Source organism: Hyperoodon ampullatus (assembly GCF_949752795.1).
Source record: "Hyperoodon ampullatus genome assembly, chromosome: 1".
In the NCBI taxonomy this organism is placed as follows: Eukaryota; Metazoa; Chordata; class Mammalia; order Artiodactyla; family Ziphiidae; genus Hyperoodon; species Hyperoodon ampullatus.
This window is the reverse complement of record NC_136914.1, coordinates 8,356,850-8,364,812: the sequence shown is the minus strand read 5'-3', so window position 1 is coordinate 8,364,812 and position 7,963 is coordinate 8,356,850. Positions and strand designations below refer to the sequence as shown.

At 36.9% G+C, this 7,963-nt stretch overlaps 1 pseudogene across 1 annotated transcript; it reads right to left on the bottom strand.

The window, feature by feature from the left end:
* Positions 1-1,648: 1,648 nt before the first annotated feature.
* On the bottom strand, positions 1,649-2,858 carry LOC307048203 (DNA primase small subunit-like; annotated as a pseudogene). The gene has a single exon. The product of its transcript is annotated as a DNA primase small subunit-like (transcript).
* Positions 2,859-7,963: the final 5,105 nt, after the last annotated feature.

The following is a 7,963-nucleotide window of genomic DNA, read 5'->3' as shown; positions in this document are numbered from 1 at the left end:
GAGTTAACATTTTATTTTTAAACAACTATCTCTTCCTTAAAAAAGAAAACAATGAGGAATGTCTGTGAACTATTTATGAAGCTGGTGATGATGAGCACTATTCCTCTTAGGCTCTTAGGTCAAATCTAGAGGGCAAATTTTTGGAGGCTTTTGTTAAGTCTATACTTGATGAAAGTGAGTATTTCAGTTAGGCATGACTAAAGAATGAGAGCTCCTTCCCAGATGAAAAGCTTATCAACATTGGTGGGTATTGATGAGGGATCACCATAAATTTGTGGAAAATTGGTAGCCTGCTTTGCATGATATATATATTTCTATCTTTAGTAACTGGAGGTCTGATCAATTTTAAAAAGTCTGACCTTGGAAAACTGAATTGGGTCGAAAACTAATGCTCATGAAGAAACATATGGGACTAATGGATAAATTCCCTCTGTTTATGTGTAGCCTCAGGACCTAAAATGTAGGTCTGATCTGAACTCTTGATCTAGTCCTCTGATAGCGACCTTCACTTATGCTCCGGTAAAGAAGCTTCATACATTCCGACTAAGAATCAGGCTGGTGCTGCTGGTGGTGCTAGAAGGTGGTAGGTTATCATGTAAATATGTGATGTAGCCACATTCTGGGTGTGGATTTCTTATTGCTAAGGTAGCTGTGCAACTGGAAATGAGGAGAAGCAGAAGGAATGGTGGGAAAGAGCTAGAGGTCATGCTGGCTTGGATCACTTTTGTAGGAGGTGAGAATTACTTTTGGGTTTCCTTTTATTTCATGAAGGACCTTTACTGTGTGCAGAAATATTTTCTGTTATAGAAATTTCCAGTGTTAGGTTGTGACTCATTAGTGGGTAATGAACTTAATTTAGTGGATTGTGACCAGCATAAAGAAAAATTTAAGAGAATGAAATAACATAGAAACAATCAATTAGATCTCATTTTGTGAGAACAAGCTTTGTTTCATGAAACTTGTTTTACTTTTATTTATATCTGTATGTTTATATTGTGCCATAGTGTAAAATGTATATTTTTCAATTGTTTTATTTTTTAAAAATTTTATTGAAGTATAGTTGATTTACAGTGTTAATTTCTACTGAACAGCAAAGTGACTCAGTAAAATGTATTTCTTATTGTGTGTTTTAGTCAAAAATATTTGAAAACATTGTTGTAGGGTCTACATCCTGTCCTGCCTTCTCTGAGAACTCTTTCTGGGTTACACCAGCCCCTAATGATTCATCAGTCCCTTTGCCTTTTATCACTTATTTGTGCCACACATTTGATGCCTTTCTAATGCTTTCTTGTATTAAACTTCTCATGTGTACGTGTCTTTTCTGTGTAATTGAATTTAAACTTCTTCAAAGTTGTGACTGTTAGGCTTCTTTGTATACTTAATACTTGGTCTCTAAGGTGACACTGTATACATGATAACTAATCGGCAAGCAAGTCAGGTCTCAGCTCATATGTCATTTTTTCAGGAATGCATTTCTCTTTTTCTTTTCTTTTCTTTTTTTTTTTTACTTCTGCTATATTTGTTAAATGGCTCTTGAAGTATTTGATTCTTGGTTGAAGGTAGAAGATATTCACATTGGTATAAAGGGAGTAGTTATTTTCAGAAGTCTTTTTATTTATAAATCACTCTTCTTGAGAAGTTCTCCTTTTCAAGATTTATCCAGGTTTTCAAGAAACTGCTCAAAAACTTTTACAAAAGGAGCTAGACTGGTCTTCTTATAATCTCTGGTTCTATGTTTGATATCAGTTTCAGTTCCATTCTCTTTTTCTTCTTCATTAGTGAAATTAACATCCAATTCATGGCAAATGGAACTTATGGTTGGGACAGCAAATGAATCAAACTGATCCACTTTCTGTAAATCAATAGGCACAGAAATGCAACCTGTTTTAGGATAGGATGAGCACTAAAAGGGCTCTTCAGTAAATGATTGATTCCTTTGCTAACATTGATATCCAGTTGTGGAAAACAGTACTGGAGCATGATCTCCCACTCAAGCCAGGGTCATTTTTGCTGTTATTCTGATACCTGCTGGCTGCTTTCTTCAAGTGCCCCCAATGCTGAAGTGAATTGTGATGCTTTTGGAAGCTTTGTTGTAGTTCATCATGCATTGTTTCAGGAACAAGGGTTAAAATCTTATCCCAGCTTTCTTTATTCTCAAGAATATCTTAATCTACCAAAGCATATTCTTCAAAGTATTTTTCATTATGTTTATAGATTTTCTGACAAAAGGGTGAATTTTTGTTACTTCGATGAACTTTCTTTTTAACGTCCTGACCACCCTTTACAAGATTCAAACATTCAGATATCCCAGAACGTACTGCAGAGGACAGTTTTCTAACTGATTCATCACAGACCCAAAAATTAACATCTCTCCTTCCAGAATATACCCAGAGATGATGTTTAAATCCAAAGTCCTCCTTCAATGCTCGGTTGATGATGTGTATGGCCATCGTCATGAGGGTCCAGCAGTTAGAACACGTGTCTGCACAACTACAATGTCTCCTCACATCATCATAGTCTGTCATGTCAATGTCAAACACCAGTTCTTTTTCCTGAGCCTGGAAAGCTCCCAGATGCACTGTATTGTGTTGATTTGGTCTGTGGGACTATACTAAGCCTATATCAATCTTGTATGGATTCATTTTCTGCATCTCCTTTTCCAGATCACTCTGGTTGTTGAAGGATTGGTACTGAATGTAAATATCACCTTTCAATGTGAATGAAAATTCATGATGTTGAAAGTAATTCTTTACCACTCTGCCATAGTTGAGCAAATGATAGTACTGGGCTTAGGGAAAGAGCCTCTGGTAATAAAGCTTAAGCAGCTCGGGCAGCTGGGTGAGTTCAAATGCCTTCATGGAGCACGGAACTCAACTCAGGGAGGGATGCATTTCTTAAACCTGTTCCCTGCCTCTGCTCTAAGCTAGATCATGTCCCTATTACTGGCTCTCATAGCACTTTATTTTTATTTATTTATTTTTCATTTTATTTATTTATTTATTTGTTTGTTTGTTTAACATCTTTATTGGAGTATAATTGCTTTACAATGGTGTATTCGTTTCTGCTTTATTCTCCTGGCACTTTGTAATGCCTTCATAACAAGTACTGGAGCTTGAATATAAGCATTTGAGTGACTAGGTAAACTGTTTCCTCCACGAAAGAGTCAACTTCCCAAAGTGGACAAGATCTGTTGAGCTCACTTGTACCGAGCACAGTACTTGGCACATGATGGGCACTCAATAAATATTTGTTGGCTGACTGATTGACTGACGGGCTAAATGACTTAAAGAATGACCAGTAGTTCTGGCAGAGGCAGCAGGCCCATTCTTACTTGTTATCAGAAAGGTGTTTTGCTAATGAATGTGGGATGAGAAAGAAAGACTCAGATCTAATGATTTGAGGAAGTTAGAGCTTTGTATGGGGACATTATTGTTTTTCTTCAATTGTGTTATCAGCACCTTATTTTTGGTTTGCCTATACCTGGCTATGGAAGTGGATCTGTGAAGAAACAGCTACATGAATGACACCTCCGGATCTTTGGATAACTGCTATGGAGAAAATGGATTCTACTGTATGAGGTTCAGTTTGTGACATACGTAAGAAATGCCTCTTAGAACTTGTAAGCTGTTTCTTCTTCTTGATAGACTGACAGTCTTCTTTTTACTAGATAAATAAGAGCTGCTACCCCTCTGATTTCCCTCTTTGCCTTGGCTCATAATGCAGACCTAAGATTTGGGTTAAAATGCAATAGGTTTTTTTCAATATGTGTATTTTGGGAATATGTATTTATCTTCTCTTTCTCCAGCCTTTTATAGCTTGCTTTTTTTGCGGTTTGTCTTTTTTAAATTTATTTATTTATTTATTTATTTATTTATTCATTCATTCATTCATTCATTTGGGATTATGTGCTTCTGGTTTAATTATACCTATGTTAGAATACTATAGAGGAAATGGTATCAGCCTTGGTTTTGGAAAGACCTGGGTTCAAATTCTGAGCAAATTTGGATGGTAATACTTCCCAGCTATGTGATCGTGGAAAAAAATACCCTTCTGTGTCTTAGGCTTCTCATGTGTAAAATGAGACCAACACTATTTTCTTCATTGTTTTAATTATTATCTGAGTTATTAGCACAGCATTCAGCACATTTTAGGTACTCAGAAAACATTAGCTCTCTTTCTTTCCATTTATGGTGTATAACTTCAAATCCTTTTTTGGAGGGAGGTAAATAGGATCTGCGATAACCAGCTGGTTTGGTGTGTTAATATTACATTTTCTATTTTTTTGAGAAGTTGGGAAAATAATCTTGTTTCTCTCAATTGCTTTATCTACAAAATGAAGAAAATAATAATCATTATATACTACCTCAGGGAATTATTTGTTAATACTATTGATGTGTACAGTATTTGAAGATGCTTATCTACTGTCTCAAGGATAATCTTGAAAAGGATAAAAGAGATAATTTGATATGCTGAGAAAGTCATTTCTAGTTTCAATAATCAGGTTTTTGTATTAATCACGTAAAATGTTTTTTTAAAAAAACTAGTGTTTTAGGTGGAAATTCATCTTATGTTTCTTGAGAAAATTGAAGATGAAATAATTCACATTCTATGCTCTCCTAAATGATTATAGTGTAGAACCAGGTATCAGAAACAAGCCAAATGTCTGGTATCTAGGAGGTCGATAACCAGGGAATGAGACACTCGTATCTGATATTCCAGGTAGGCAGGAGTTCAATGTGTAGAGAATGAAGGTAGTTCAAAATATTATTCCATCAACAGATGCATAGAAAGGAAATGAGCAGAGTACTTTTCTCTAGTTTCCTTTACACTTCTTGGGCTTTATATATGAACCTGTGGTTATAGGTGTATTATGGAAGTAATTGTCACTTAGGGAATTCTGCTATTATATTTATGGTTTGAATGAAATATGAGACCTTGTTTTCCTCATTATATGATTTTTTAAACCAGGATTCCTGGAATTACTATATTAATGAGTAAATTGAACATTGAAATCATTAGTTTAACAAACTTTGAGTTTCAGGTATTTTGAAAGATGCTGGGGATAAAAGACATATTTTATCTTTGAAAAGTTCATGGATCTGTGGAGAGAGAGACACCTGAAGAAGATGATGAGCAAATGGTAAGAGCCGTGGAGTCAAGTCCCACGTGCTCTGGCAGGAGGGAAGCTGGGGCAGCAATTTATATTTTATCAGATAGCGGTTTATACCAACCCACTCTTCCCTTCACCCCTGCAGCACACACCCTGAAGTGACACAGGTAGGATGAAGAATTTCCTTTCTTTGGAGCCTATTTGGCTTATGTGAAACTATTATTATTTGCTAAGGTCAAGTGGAGAAATGAGATAACTGTCATGGAGGTTCAAGGAAAGATTCTATGTTGCCGTTGAACTTTGTATGCCTTTGCCATTTCAACTAACATACTTTAAAAAATTAATTAATTTTATTTTTGGCTGTGTTGGGTCTTCTTTGCTGCACGTGCTGTCTCTAGTTGCAGCAAGCAGGGGCTACTCTTGGTTGCAGTGCGTGGGCTTCTCACTACGGTGGCTTCTCTTGTTGTGGAGCACGGGCTCTAGGCGTGCGGGCTTTAGTAGTTGTGGCTCACGGGCTCAGTAGTTGTGGCTCGTGGGCTCTAGAGTGCAGGCTCAGTAGTTGTGGTGCATGGGCTTAGTTGCTCCACAGCATGTGGGATCTTCCCGGACCAGGGCTCGAACCTGTGTCCCCTACATTGGCAGGTGGATTCTTAACCACTGCGCCACCAGGGAAGTCCCTAACATGCTTTTTGATACATATATTTGCTCAAGAATTTTTTTTCCACATTTACTTAAACATTCTTGTCTCAGCCCAAACAATACTCCGTCCCCTATCCCTTTAATGAGAATTGATCATTTCTTTTGGTTTCTAGAAAGCAGAATATTAGAACTAGAAAAGATTTTCCTTTCTTTATTTTACAAAAATGGTAAAATGGTTTTATTTTTAGAATCAACACAGTTTTGAGAAATTTAATACGTCACCAACTGGGCAAAATTTCTCTTTTACTCCCTTTGTGGAGCTGTATGATTGTATTTTCTGTGCTACTGCTTCAAAGATGGTTTCACTTTTATTATTTGCAAAACATGTCAGTTCAATATCTGGGGAAAATGTTTTGGGGTGAGAAACAGCCACTGCATGCTTTAACAATTGTGGATATGAAGAGTGGTGGTTTTGCGTGATGAGAACCTCATACTGCTAATAAACTTAAGAAAATGATAACATGTTAGTAAGCGTCAGTTATCTATTAAAAATCTATTTTTTATTTGCTTTTAACATATAGTAATCTGGCCACTATGTAATAATCTGAGCCCCACATTTCCCAGCAGCTGGGGAGCTGGCTTTGGCAGCTTTGGCTTCCCTTCAGGACTTGGCTGGGAGCCAGGCCACAAGAAAAGGCCATGTGGGTGAGGAAAATTAGTTAAGCTTTTAATTAACTCACCCTTTGCTGTTGCCGGGATGGGTAGAGACTCAAACCTTCAGTTATCCTTCAAATGCTCAATAAGCCCATTTATTGAAGTAAGCGATAACACTGTTTACTGAGCTGTAAGTATGAGAGTACAGAGGTATAGCAAGGCTTTAAAAAGATACTCAGCAGACCTAGAAACCTGCAAGAATTTGTATAGAGATAAGAGATCTGAAGCTCCTCAAGGTGCTGGGAGCTCTGCTTCAGTCAATTGTAGCCACCCTTCTGGGCATGGAAAGCAGAGTTGGTGCTTATCAAAGTAATAAGATATTTGAACATGTTCTGTATGTTCAATTTTTTTTGCATATTTGTATGCAGCTAACCTGGGTATTTCCAGACATTCAGTTTATTTACACCCGTGGACTACAGCCCTTGTAGGTCCTTAGCCTGGGCATGTTATCCATACAAAGCTCCTTTTAAATCCCCCAATTCTTATAGGTTACAGTTTTGAGTGGTCATATACTCAAGTGGTCATATACTCAGCGACTCTGAAGTCATCTTTTACATTTTTAATAATAAGAAATGTTTATCGTTCTCACATATTAGGAAGTCCTGAGAAAGGGCACTCTGAAGTTGGTTCACCCAATGTGAAAGCAAACTTTTATCCCCTGAAGGAGAAGCAGGAAGAGCCCTACTGCTTAGTGCAATGTGAAGCATGGGCTACAGAGCAGAATTGGTCATTTGCATCTCAGACTCCTTAATGCCTGCAGCCCAGCCCACAGTGTAGGTGGCTGGCGGCTAAGTCAGCTGCCTGTGACTTTTGTATTGTATTGGGAGGTTGGGGAGGAAGGTGAGGAGCGCGAGTGTGTATAATAAAGATAATTTGATCTGTGTTTATTGTCTGGGAGATTTAGTAGACATTACGTGTGATACAAGGGATGATAAAAGTTGCCTTCTTTGATTGTATTTTTCAAATTCAAATGACAGTTTTAACTGAACTTTTGGTTTCCAAAGGCTGTTCCCACATTACCTAAAGCTAAACAATTTATTTCTCTCCTTCCTTCACTTCTTCCTTGCTTCTTCTCCCTCCCCATACATCCTATTCCTCTTATTCAATCTCTCCCTTAAATCTCTCTTCCATCTTTTCCTTAGGATAGATTTTATCTGAAATCTATTTTACATTACAATGGTTATTTAAATTTTAATTATATAGCTAAATTTTAATAGCTAAAAATTTTCTGTGAAAATGTTAAATAAAAGCGATTCTTTTTGTTTTTAATACTAGCATTTTGATTTTAGAGCTGAGCTTAAAGTCTTAGTATATATAAGAAGCACATTGGTAAACTGAAAGGTTTCAAATTCATCCTGTGAGAAGGACTCAAGGGGAAGAGAACCAGCAAGCACTAACAAAAGAAGCTGGATTTATTGTGCCCTATATTTTTGAAGCACAGTAGCTAAAGCTTTGTAAAAAGACTTCCACACAATAATAAAATGTTATCGTCAAATGAAG